Here is a 13,819-nt window from a genome sequence, read left to right on the forward strand (position 1 = left end):
TGTCACCAAGGCTCCAAGCTCCAGGCACAGGCTCCATGTCCCATCAGACTTCACTTGCAAAACACGGAGTCACAGATGACAATAGTAAGAGTTTCAAGATGGTGACCCAAACACGAGTCCCGCTGAGCACCAGTCCTATACTCACCAAACAGGTCTTGACAGCTTGTTTTGGAGTGTGTATGCTTCTGGAGATGCCAACACACTGTCCTTTCTCTCTGGTTACTTGTTGGCAGTTGCCACGTCTCAGCACAATGGTGTCCCTACGATTCGCTATGAGTGGCTCAGTCTAGGAGGAGCCAGCCTCCAGGTCTGGTGGAGGAGCACTTGTCTCCAGGCAATGCCCCTCTTCTTCCTCTTCTTCCCCCTCCCCAGGTCTCAGCAGGAGAACTCCCTCTTGGATCCAGTGCAGCTGCTGCTGGCTCAGTGGGGACAGCACCCAGGCTTCCAGAGTTGCCTGCTTCAGTGTGACGCTTGCCTTGTGTGGGGGATGAGCAGAAAAAGCTACTAATAAGATAGAGTGCTAATCAATCATGGCAAGCTCTATAGCTGGGCTGCTTTAATACTGAAAGGAAAAGGCATTTATGGTTTTCTTCCATCCACCAGCCCTCCTAGATAATTATTTCATCTGTTGCGGAGGATATGGCCATCACTAACAATTATTAAAGCTAATGACCATTTGCCTCCAATTTCCAAGTCTTTGCTCAGCACATTCTTGGCCCCTGACCTCTGCCTTTGAGTGCAGAGCTGGGAGGGTGGGTAGAGGGTGGAGGGGAGACTTGATCCACTCTCACTCTGTTCTTCTTGCCCTGGACAGGGAAGCATACTTGGTTCTGCCTTCCCATGCTTAACTGTGCACATAACTTTCCAGGTCAGTGTGTGTATAAAGTCACCCCTGAGATGTTCACACACTCCTAAGATGTGCCCTAAACAGACTGCAGTTCTCTTGCAGGTTTAATGACTGAAGGGTTTAAAGTCCAGGTGAGGAAAATCCAGAGCTTCTGGACCAAGGGAACATCAGTCTCCATGACCCTGAGACCAAAAGAATCAAAGAACGCTGGTTCAAAGGGTTAAGTGAAGAGAATTGAAGGAAGAGATTATTTCAGAGTTGACTGGAGAGCTAAGTGAACTCTCTTAGCTCGACAAACTAACGAAATACCATAAAGTGGGGTGACTTTAAAGAACAGAATTTTATTTTCTCACAGTTTAGGAATCTAGGAGTCTGAATCTAGAGTGTCAGCTGAGTTTCCTTCTCAATTCCAGGGGAAAGACTTCCTTGTGGCTTTCATTCGGTAGCTCCCGGCATTTCTTGGCAGTCCTTGGCTAGCACCAGCTACTCACATACTGTATTTCCCCCGGTGTCTCTCTGTGTCTGTGTCTGTCCTTCCCGTGTATGAGATGCCACTCAAAAGGGATCAAGGCTAGGACCCACCATACACCAGTGTGACTTTGCTGGCTGATAACAACTGCAAAGAAAATCCCTATTTCTCCAAATAAGGTTGCATTCATGAGTGTAGGAGTTAGGACTTCAATATATATATTGTTGTTGTTATGTGCCGTGGAGTTGATTCCGACTCATAGCAACCCTGTACAGGGTTTCCAAGGCTGTAAATCTTTATGGGAGCAGAAAGCCTCATCTTTCTCCCGTGGAACAGCTGGTAGTTTCGAACTGCTGACCTTGTGGTTCATAGCCCGATTCATAACCACTACGCTACCAGAGCTCCTTACAATATGTATATATGCATAATATAATTCAATCCATAACAGGAACCAGGAAAGGTTAATGAGTCATTAAGGGAGTAGTTACCTCTAGATCTAAAGGGACAAAAGGAGGGAGCGGTGTTAATGTTGGATCTATTGTGACTCCTAGGGAACCTCATGTACAACACAATAGAACACTGTCCAGTCCTGCACGTTCCTCACAATCATTGCCATGTTCAAGCTCATTGTTGCAGCCAGTGTGTCAATCCATTTAACCAAAGGTCTTGTTTTTCACTGACGCTTTACTCTTTCCCAAACATGCTCTTATTCTCCAGGGATAGGTCCGTCCAAAATATGTGAGACAAAAATCTCGTCATCCTCACTTTCAAATTCATTTTGGCTGTTCAGAGTCAATTGTTCTTCTGGGAGTCCATGGTATATTTAACATTCTTCACCAACTCCATCATTCAAAGGCATCAATTTGTCTTCGATATTCCTTATTCATTGTCTAGTTTCCACATGCACATGAGATGATTGAAAATACTAGGGTGCAGTCCACAAAGACTATGTTTTACATCCTACTTTGGTGAGTTGTGACTGGGATCTTAAAAGCTCATGAGTGACCATCTAAGGTGCAGCATTGGTCACTCCCTGTCCCGAGGAATAAACAGTAATGAAAATTGAAGCTGCTTGGAACTAGTCCAGTGGACCAATGGACCAAGGGAACATCAGTCTCCATGATCTTGAGACCAAAAGAATTAAATGGTGCCAGGCTGCCACTACCAACTGCTCTGAAAGGGATCACATTAGAAGGTTCTGGATATAATGGGAGAAAATGTGGAACAAAACTCAAATCATAGGGAAAAAAAACCCCAGGCTTACTGGTCAGATAGAGATGTGGAACTCTACAACAATGCATGTCTGGAACCAAACTCTCACCCCTGGGGCTTAATTTTCAGATAAGCAGTAGGTAGGTATAGACAACAACATTAGTGAGGCTCACATACCACAGAATGGTCAGCCATTTGAGATCAAAAGGGCAGCGTTTACCTAAGGACAGAGTTCAGAAGGTAGGGAAAGGAGGAGGAATGGAAACAAGAAATGCAGGGAAAAGTGGAATCATGATGTTATATTGAGGGGAAGGCAATTGAGATGAAATGAAGCATTGTTGTTGTTGTTAGGTGCCATCAAGTCAGTAGTGACTCATTCTGTACAACAGAATGAAACACTACCCAGTCCTGAACCTCACAATTGTTGCCACGCTTCAGCCCATGGATGCTGCCACTTTGTTAATCCATCTCGCTGGGGTGGGGTCTTCCTCTTTTTCTCTGACCCTCCACCTTACCAAACATAATATCCTTCTCCAGTGACTGGTGATCTACTCTGTAAACCTTCACTCAACTTAAAAAGTTCAAAAAATGAAAGAAAGAAAATACCATGGTTTGGGCCAAGTGCACCTTAGTCCTCAAAGTGCTCTCTTTGCTTTTCAATACTTTAAAGATTTTTTTTTTTTTTTTGCAACAGATTTGCCTGATGCAACATGCCATTTGATTTTTTGACTGCTGCTTCCATGGGCATTGGTTGTGGATTCAAATAAAATGAAATTCTTGAAAGTTTCAATATTTTCATTTATCATGATGTTGCTTACTGGTCTAGTTGTGCGGTTTTATATATACATATGGAGTCCTGGTGTGATGCCATGGGTTAACACTCTGGACTGCAAAGTTGGTCTGAACCACAAAATCGGTGGTTCAAGCTCACCAGCTGTTCCTCGGAAACCCTATACAGGGTTGCTATGGGTTGGAACTGACTTGATGGCACTTAACAACAACAACAACAACATATATGTATTTTATGTTGAGGCATAATCCATACTGAACACTGTAGTCTTTGGTCTTCTTCATCAATAGGTACTTCAAGATTTATTTGCTTTCCATAAGCAAGGTTGCATCATCTGCCTTTTGCAGGTTGTCTATGAGCCTTCCTCCAAGCCTGATGCCACATTCTTCTCAATATGGTCCAGCTTTTTGGGTTATTTGCTCAGCATATACACTGAATAAGTGTGGTGAAATGATACAACCTGGATGCATACCTTTTCTGATTTAAAACCCCACACTATCTCTTTTGTTCTATAGGAATGGCAACCCTTTGGTCTCTGTACAGGTTCCTTAAGAGAACAATGAGGTGTTCTGGAATACCCATGCTTTGCAATCTCACCCATAATTTGTTATGACCCACACAGTTGAATGCATCATTAATAAAGTCCAGAGAAACTGTAGTCACAGAGAGGGTGACTGAGAGGAGAGGAGACCACATAAGGTGCAGCTATAAGGAGAGGGACAGAATCACAGCCAACAGAGAGATTAGGGGATAAATACCTTAACCTTTTTCTCTTCCCACCTATGAGCAGAGCAGGTGGAGAATTGAGTCAGAGGAGGAAATATCAGAGATATTATAGACTCATAAGTGAATGGTCTTTGGAAAAATGGTTCTGAGAAAACTTCAAGCTGTGAGCCACCTCACTTTGGTGATTGGGTGGACATCTCCAGGATGGTTGGTCTAGACCAAAGCATCTCAAACTGTACACAACACAACAGGAAGCTTGCTGACACCCAGATCTGACTCAGAAGGTCTTGGCTGTGATGCCTTTTTAACAAGCTCCCAGGTAATGTTCATACATCTGCTGCCCCAGCATACTGGAATAGCCATTCTAGGCCAGCCTTTGTCTCCTGACCTCTATGCTCACATGGTCCTCAAGGGGGCTGGGCTTGTCACCCCTGTCAATCTGCCTGTCCTCCCACTCCCTGTCCATCTGTTCATCACTCCAGAGCGCCTTTGAAACCCTTTCTTCTACCCCCACCTACAGTGCAGGTGGGAAAGGGTATTTCTTACCATCTGGCCATTAGTTAAGCCCCCTAACTCACCTAACCTGGGGTAACTTTATAAGAAAGTTTAATTGGCTGCAATTAACACAAACAAATTAGTTTGACATGGCTGCAATTATCAGCCTTCCCTCCTCACCCTAGAGTCTGCAATTCACTTTTCCGCTTGCCAAAGAGGAGTCTCAGAAGGGTTTCTGAAATATGGGAGGCCCCTGCAACTCTGCTGGGCTCTTGGAGGGGAGGGAGCGCGCCTCCCAGCCATATTTGTGGTTAAGAGATTGGAGCAGGAAGAGTTGGGTCCAAAAGGGAGTTGCCATTTACTGAGTTATGTGCCAGACAGACTTTGAGGTAGAGTTCACACATACCACCCAGTCCCATCCTCGCAAAGCAGAGACATTAGTAGCCTATGTTTAGAACCAAGTCCTACCACACCGCACCAGCTGTGGGTACCAAGTGGATCATGTCTGACTGTTTTCCTGGTAGTCTGTCTCATGGAAATCTAATGTATGTCAGAGTAGAACTGTGCTCCACAGGGGGTTTCAATGACTCTGCATAGGAAATAGATCAACAGGCCTTTTTTCTGAGGTACTTCTGGGTGGACTCAAGCTTTTCAATTAGCAGCTGAGTGCTAAATTGTTTGCACCACCCAGGGGCTTCTGGGCAGATGAAGGTCATTAGGGAACTGAGGAATAGAAGCTGAAAAAAGATAAGGACCTTCCCCTAAAGTGGATGCACAGAGAGAGACAGCCACATCCTAAACTGTGAGAAAATAAATTTCTGTTCATTAAAGTCACCCACTTGGGGCATTTCTGTAATAGTAGCAAGACAAAACTCCTTCCAGAAGTGGAAGACGGTAGGATGTAAAGAGCTAAAATGGCCGGCCCTCATAGTTTAGTTCATAGAATGATGGGTGGAGTGTGGAGGCCCTGAGGGGACTGAGATCTAGTTTGCTACATTGGGATGAGAGGGAACTAGCCAGGTGTGAGGTGCCTGGTACCCTCTGTCCCCCAGGCACTGGCTGAGCTGTATGAAGGGCTGTAGCAAGGGCTGGTCTATGGGAGGTTCCCCCTCTCCCCACCTCCAGCCTAGCAGTCTGCAGGAACTGAGCCTTCCCTCTGGGTCAGTCACTTTGCTCCAGCTGAGCAGGGAGGAAGGAGCAGTCCACTCCCTCCCCAGGAAGCCTGAGAAGATTCATTTGGGAAGTCTGTAAAGTGTTTGAAGTGAAAGGTGTGGCCCCTTCCTTCTCAGGGCCTCCCCTTGGGCAGCAGACATTTCCCCCTTTCACTGAGTGCTCCAGACCTGGCTTGATCCAGGACATGGGTCCCTCCTGCTGCCTTGCCTCCCACGGTCCCCCAGACCCAGGGTGTCTGCTCCCTTCTGCCTCCTCCCCCAGCAAATCAATTTGAGCAGGGAAAAGAACAAGGCTATTACAGTTAACACCACTCGGCCCTGAGTCGCTGGGTCCTCGCTATTCATCATTCCTAATTAATTAAAAAGTAATTACTTATGGATCCGACTTTCATTATTTACACCCCCCAGGCTGGGAGGATATTGCTTTCCTCAGTCCCACTGGTACCCTAAGCTGCTCCTGTGCCAGCCAGTGTTGTAGCAGTGTGATGAGGGCCAATCGCACATAACCATCCTGGCTGGGGAGACATGAGCCCCCATCAGCAGCCACAACAGGATCCCTGACCTGCAAGCCCCTTCCTGGAGTGCAGGAGGGGGATCGAGACCCCCAGGTCTGCCTGACTTGGACATTGGGACAATCTCTAATCCCTTCCACTCACAGTGTGGCCTCAACCAGGAATAGCTACACCACTTTGGTGCCTGTTAAGAATGCAGAGTCTCAGGCCCCTACCCAGACCTGCGGAACCAGGACCTGCATTTGAACAAAGCCCCCAGGTATCAGGCACACTCCTAGATCAATACCCTCCAGAGTGGCTGCGTCCACCTATGTGATGTGTATATTGCACAGTTCACATCCTGTGGGGTCCTGTGATTTCTGGTACCTGCCTCCCCGACCCCAGAACTCCCCACTAGGCTAGTGGGTATTCCTGGAACACCCCAGTTCTGGCTACACCTGCGGTGTATTCATGATCTATGAACATCCCTTGCTTAGTGACCTTGGGGTGCTAAATTCTATGTGCTCGACTGTATAGCACCAAACAACAACAATGACAGCTCTTAGGACTGATGTGAGGGTTAAAAGGATAATAGTCATCCATGAACGGGCTTTAGGAACGGGGACTGGAGCTTCAAATGGTAGTTGTCTGCATAATACGTTGTAGTTAGGGGCCATCAAGTCAGTATTGACTGGAAGCTATGCCACAAGTATTTTAAAGACCAGCAGGGTCACCCATGGTGGGCAGGTTTCAGTGGAGTTTCCAGACAAAGACAGACTAGGAAGGAGAAGAGGTGGACTGCTTCGGAATATTTAGTCACTGAAAACCTTATTAATAGCAGCAGAACATAGTCAGATACAGTGCCGGAAGATGAGTCCCTCAGGTTGAAGGCACTAAAAATATGACTGGGGAAGGGTTGGCCATGATGACATGAACAGAGTAAAGCTTTCAGGACCTTCATTTCCTGATAGGGCACAACTCAAGACAAGTAGAAACTACTGCAAACATCCATTAATAATCAGAACATGAACTACATGAAGTTTGAATCTAGGAAAATTGTTGTTGTTGTTAAATGCTGTCAAGTCAGTCCTGACCCATAGTGACCCTGTAAAGGATTTCTGAGGAGCAGCTGGTGAGTTTGAACCACTGACCTTGCTGTTCAACCAGATCTTGGGGTCCAGTGCATTTTCAATTGTCAAAATGAAATGGATGGCATGAAGATCAATATCCTAGGCATCCGCCGAAATGGCCTGGCGCTGGCATTTTGAAGCTGATAATCATGGTTTACTATGCCAGGAATGAAAAATTGAAGAAGAATGACATCACATTCATTATCTAAAAGAACATATCAAGATCTGGCTTGAAGTACAACACTGTCTGTGATAGGGTAATATCCATAGTCCTGGTGTGGTGCTGTGGGCTAATGCGTCAGACTGCAAAGTTGTTTGAACTGCAATGTCAGTGGTTCAAGCTCACCAGCTGCTCCTTGGAAACCCTATACAGGGTTGTTATGGGTCGGCATCGACTCAATGGCACTTTACAACAAACAACAGAAGGAAGACCAGTTAATACCACTTTTATTCAAATTTATGCACAAAGCCAGTAATGATGAAATGAAAGAATTCTACCAACTTCTCAATCTGAAATTGATAAAACATGTGATCAAAATGTATTGATAACTACTGGTGACTAGAATGCAAAGGTTGGAAACATAAAGGAAGAATCAGTGTAAAAATGCAACTGACTTGTCCAACTTTCACATGGAAACCCACCTCTGGAAAGTGCTGTCTTTAAACCTTGTGTTTGAAGGTACAACTGCCATTCAGGTGGGGCTTGTGTACTTTGTTAATTGCCCCTCCAGACGCCAATCACTGATGGGAAACACCTGTGGTCAGAACAGCTCCCTCTCCCCTCCTAACAGCTTCCTTTCATCTCCCTAGCAACACAGGGCAGGATAATGTTGTTGTTGTTGTTAGGGGCCATCAAGTCAGTACTGACTCAAAGTAGCCCTCTGCACAACAGAACACATTGCCTTGTCCCGCACCAGCCTCACAATTGTTGCTATACCTGCGCCCATTGCTGCTGCCACTGTGCCAATAAATCTCACTGGGGGTCTTCCTCTTTTTCTCCGACTCACCACTTTACCAAGCATGATGTCCTTCTCCAGGGTCTAGTTCCTCTTGAGAATATGTCTGAAGTATAAGAGACGAAATCTGGCCATCCGGGCTTCCAAGGAACATTCTGGCTGTACTTCTTCCAACACAGATCAGTTTGTTCTTTTGGCAGCCCATGGGACTTTAAATATTCTCCTCCAACACCATAACTCAAAAGCATCAATTCTTCTATGGTCTTCCTTATTCACAGTAATAACTTTCAGATGCATATGAGGTTATTGAAAATACCTTGGGTCAGCTGTACTTTTTAGTTATCAAACTGACATCTTTGCTCTTGAACACTTTAAAGGGGTCTTGTATATCAGATTTGCCTAATGCAATACGCCGTTTGATTTATTTACTGCTGCTTCCATGAGTTAATAGTTGATCCAAGCAAAATGAAGTGTTTGACAACTTCAATCTTTTTTTCTCCCATTTATATGGATGTCATTAATTGTCCCAATGGTGAGGATTTTTATTTCTTTACATTGAGATGTAACCCATAGTGAAAGCTGTGGTCTTTGATTTTCATCAGTAAATATTTAAAATTCTCTTTGCTTTCAGCAAGTGAGGTTGTATCATCTGCATATTGCAGGTTGTTAATGAGTCTTCCTCCAATCCTGATGCCATGTTTCTCTTATATAATCCAGTTTCTCGGATTACTTGCTCAGCATACAGATCAAATAAATATGGTAAAAGAATAAAAGTAGGGCACACTCCTCTTCTAATGTAAAACCATTCAGTGTTCCCTTGTTTTGTTTTAACAACTAACTGCTTCTTGGTCTATGTACAGCTTCCTTATGAGCACAATTAAGTAAGTGTTCAGGAATACTCATTCTGTCAAACTAATTGGTGAGTTGTTTCCATTGCAGAAGAAGTAGACTGTCTGGAGCTGTTTGGTTGGGGTGGGTCTTGGGCCATTTGCAGGGCCAAAAGTAGGATTTACTGAGGCCTAGTCCCCTCCTGGCTCTTAGGAAAGCTCCAGCTCACATGGGGGATGCCAAGAGTGGGAAGAAGAAGCAACAAAATGGGGAACATTCCTTAACATCAGGAAGGGGAAGAACGTTCTTGAGTTGCTGCAGTATGCTTCCCTTGAAGTGGTTGGGGGTGGAAGGGGCTTGGGGGATCAGGACTCCCATCTCAGCAAAGCCCAAGACTGCACTTAGCTAAACTTCTGGACATTGAGGGACCAGTGTGCACTAGAGGCTTCCCGATCATTTACTTCACAAAGATTGCTCGTTTCTCATTATGACCCCAAGATGAGAGGTGGCAGAAAGGAAGCCCCAAGGTCAATCAAATTTGTTTTTCTTGCACCACTATAGACTGGGGGCTTGGAGTCAGACTGAATTTGAGTTTAAGAAAATAAAACCATGCAACATTTCTTGCATCCTTGAGACATCAGAAAAAACACACAAAAATCCCCAAACACCAATCCACTGCCATCAAATAGATTCCAACTCATAGCGACCATGTATGACACAGTAGAAGTGCCCCCTAGTGTGTCCAGAGCTGTAATCCTCACTGAAGCACACTGCCACGTCTTTCTCTCTTGGAGCAGCTGGTGCAATCCTTGACCTTGCAGTTTGCAGTTGAGCAATTTTACCAACGTGTCACCAGGTCTCCTTACCCTTGAGAAGGTGATTGCAAATCAATTCCATTGTATAGGGTTGTAAGGAGGGCATATGATTTCTTCATGAAATGAATGGTTCTATTCTCCCAGGTTGTACAACATCTGTCTCTGTGTTGCCCAGTGATTGGACTTGTTGAAGGATAAAGATGTGACCGAGGTGGGGATGACTTCTGGTCTTCATGAAAGTGTTTAACCTTCAACGTCACAGGCTCACAGACAAAGAGGTGTCACCTAGAGACACACCCTTTAGTAGTCACTCTGAGCTACCCAGGGGATGGCTGTTCCTAGTGAGATATTCCAGGTGTGTTCAGACGCACCTTCTCTGATGATTTCCACAATTCAGGCAGTGAACTCTGATTGGAGAGACCCGAAGGTCAGGGCCATACTAGGTACTTTCCAACAGACAGAGATAAACCACATTGGCCAGATGTGCCTAGCATTCAGGGCCTCCAGAAAACAGCTGGAGTTCCCATCCCATTTGCTCGCATGGAGCCTAATCTTACAAGTTTCCCATTGCAAGCATTTTCAAGCCGGTCATCTCAGCTGGCTATCAGCACTCTTGACCATGGCTCTGCTTTTCTGCCTCTTTTAAAAGGGGCTTCCTCAGGCTGCTGCCTGTCCCCTCTCCTTGCTCCCTACAACACAGTTCTCTTCTTAGTACAACCTTCAGTCCATAGGTATGCACACCCACTGTGTGCTGGAGCCAGCATTTGCCAGCACAAGATCTGTTGTTGCTGCGTGTTGTTAGGTACCATCAAGTCAGTTCCTACTCACAGTGTTTATGAGTAGTGGCTGATAAGTTTGAACTGCTGACCTTGTGGTTCAAACCAACCTTGCAGTCCAGTGCTTTATTCTATAGTGCCACGCCAGTACCAACTAGTAAACCCCAGGAATTTTGTGAGTTTGTTAGCCTCAAAAAGGAGCCCTAGGAGCATAGTGTGTTGCAAGTTGTGTTACTAACCACAAGGTCAGCAGTTTGAAGCTACCAGCTGCTTCATGGGAGAAAGACGAGGCTTTCTGCTCCTGTAAAGGTTTACAGCCTCGGAAACCCTGTGCAGGGTCACAGTGAGTTCGAACTGACTCCACACCACACAACCAGCACTACTGTTAGCTTCAAATTTGCAGCATTAGGAGTGTTTGTTGTTGTTATTGTTAAGTGCTGTAGGGTCAACTCTGACTCATTAAGACCCTGCATAAGGTTTCCAAGGAGCAGCTGGTGGGTTTGAACTGCTAATCTTGTAGTTCAAACTGACCTTACAGTCCAGTGTTTATCCTACAACACTACATTGGCAAGTACTACAAATGTGGTTTTTTTTCCTTCAGGAAAGCTGGTTTTTCAACATTTAGCAACACACCACTAGATTATTGAAGGCTTGGGGCAGGCAGACAGAATTGCACCCCAGTAAAGGTGACCTGCTTGCTTCCAGGGTTCATGAGGCCCCCCTCACTTTATTTTCCTTAGTTCCTGACTGTGACCCCATTTCAGACCTGGTGGATCACCCCCATCCTGTTCACACGCCTCCTCCCACAGGGGAGCTCCCCAAATGTCCCACACCCTTGCTTAGCCAAGACCTCTATTCACCTCCGGAGCAAATTTTATTTTTACTCTAAAGCAATCATAACTTCACAGAACATTTTCATTGATATGCAGAACACTGCTCTCCTCTCTCTCAAACTTATTAGCTCATCATTGTCTCCCTGCTAACCCAGGGAGTGGGTGCTAGCTTTGGAAGAACAGAAGAGGCCCATTAAGAGGAAAATACTCCCAGAAAAGGGTCAATCTGCCCTCAGTGAGAGATTCAAACCTTCATCTCTAGAAAAAAAGGAAGAAAGACTGCCAGAAGCTTTCAAAAGCAAGAGTTTCTTGGTGCCTCTTTATATTTGGGCAGGTGTGAGTATGCAAATGTGAGAGTGCAAATGTGTGGGTGTACATGGATGTTCATGTGTGAATGTATTAGTGCATGTGTGTGCAAGTGAGCAAGCATGCACATATATGTGTACACATTTGAGTGTGTACAGAAATTCATATATGAGTATCCATGTGTGCATGTGTGCATATGTGCAAGTATACTCACATTTGAGTCTGTGGGAGTGCATGCACACATGTGAGGACAGGAATGCATGTATGAGTGTGTATGTGTGCAAGTGTACATAGATGTGTGACTGTGTGGGAGTGCATGCACACATGTGAGGGCAGGAATGCATGTATGAGTGTGCATGTGTGCATAGGTCTTTATGTGTGAGTGTGTGGGTGCCATGCACACTCATGAGGACAGGAATGCATGTGTAAGTGTATATGTGTGCAGGTGTGCATAGATAATCACATGTGAGTGGGTGTGAGTGCATGCACACACAAGAGGACAGGAATGCAGTGCACACATGTATGTGCAGTTTGCATGGACAGTCACATTGTAAGTACATGCACACATGTGAGGGCAGAAATACATATGAATGTACACATGTGTGTAGGCATGCAAAGGTCATCATGTGGGAGTGTGTGAAGTCATACATACACATGAGGCCAGGAATGCATGTGTATGTATGTGTGCACAAGTGCACAAGTGTGCATGGACAGGTATATGTGAGTGTGTGTGAGTGCATGTACACACACGAAGACACAAATGCCTGTGTGAGTGGGCATGCATGTATGGAGCTGTGCATGCATGTGTGAATGCATGTCTGTGCATGTGTGAGCCTGCAGGTACATTCATATGTGAATGCATGCACACAAGAGGACATAAATGCATGTGTACACACATATGCACAGGTGTGAAGGTATGTATGTATATTCACATGTGACTGTGTAAGTACACACACACACTGGAGGACAGGAACATTTGTGTGAATTACATGTGTATGTGTAAAAGCACACAGCTTCATTTTTCTTTCATGGAGCAGCTGCTCGGTCTGAACTGCTGACCTTCCACCTAGCAGCCTGGTTCTTAACCCATTGTGTCACTAGGGGCCCTGACCTGGATAGTCTCCTGCATTAAGTTGAGTCTGCCAGGGAGACAAGACCTGGACCACAGTGAACACAGGTTGAATCAGAAGTTCTTCGGCACTTGAAATCCATTGGCTTGGAATCCACGGAAGCACTAACACCTCAGTATCCCTGGAATAGAGCTCTGGACACCTGAGGCTGTATGTGCAGTCTTTGTGGTGGGGGCTGACAATGCATTGTAGTATCTTCAGCAGCATCTTTCTAGATGTGCCAGTAGACCCCACCCATGCACAGCTGTGACGGGGACAACCCCCACCCACATCAAGAATCACTGCCCTAGAGTGATGGATGAGAACCCTGAGGTTTGAGCTTTGATTCCTTTTCTTCTGACTTTTTAAGTAGCATTCAAACTCAGGGTGCAAACCTCCACAAGGCCTTTCTTAGCCCAGCAGTCCTCCTTGCTAAAGCAGGTTCACGGGCCCTGGGAGGAAGGAAGCCTGGGATGAAGGGAGATGGGAACATCTCTGTAGTTGGGAAGTAGAACATCTTTATGGAGGATGGAGAACATCTGCTCAGGACCCTTGGCAGGTTGTCACAGACCACTGGGTGCATCCTCAGGTAGCCAGATCCAAGGGCAGAGCCAGTGACCTCCTGAACCTGGACCACCCCACATCCGGCATCCGCCTCACACATGGGTCCTTCATAGAACTAGAGAAGGCTCATCACTGCCTACAGGGACAATACCCTTCTGATGCAGGTGATTTGAGACCCTTACCAGGATGGCTAAGCTTCGTCTCTCCTACTTTGGACATGTAGTCCGGAGGAAACAATCATTGGAGAAGGATGTCATGCTGGGTGGGGTGGAGGGTCAGAGAAAAAGAGGAAGACCTCCA

The sequence above is a fragment of the Chrysochloris asiatica genome, unplaced genomic scaffold (genome assembly GCF_000296735.1).
Source record: "Chrysochloris asiatica unplaced genomic scaffold, ChrAsi1.0 scaffold00132, whole genome shotgun sequence".
NCBI classification, from domain to species: Eukaryota; Metazoa; Chordata; class Mammalia; order Afrosoricida; family Chrysochloridae; genus Chrysochloris; species Chrysochloris asiatica.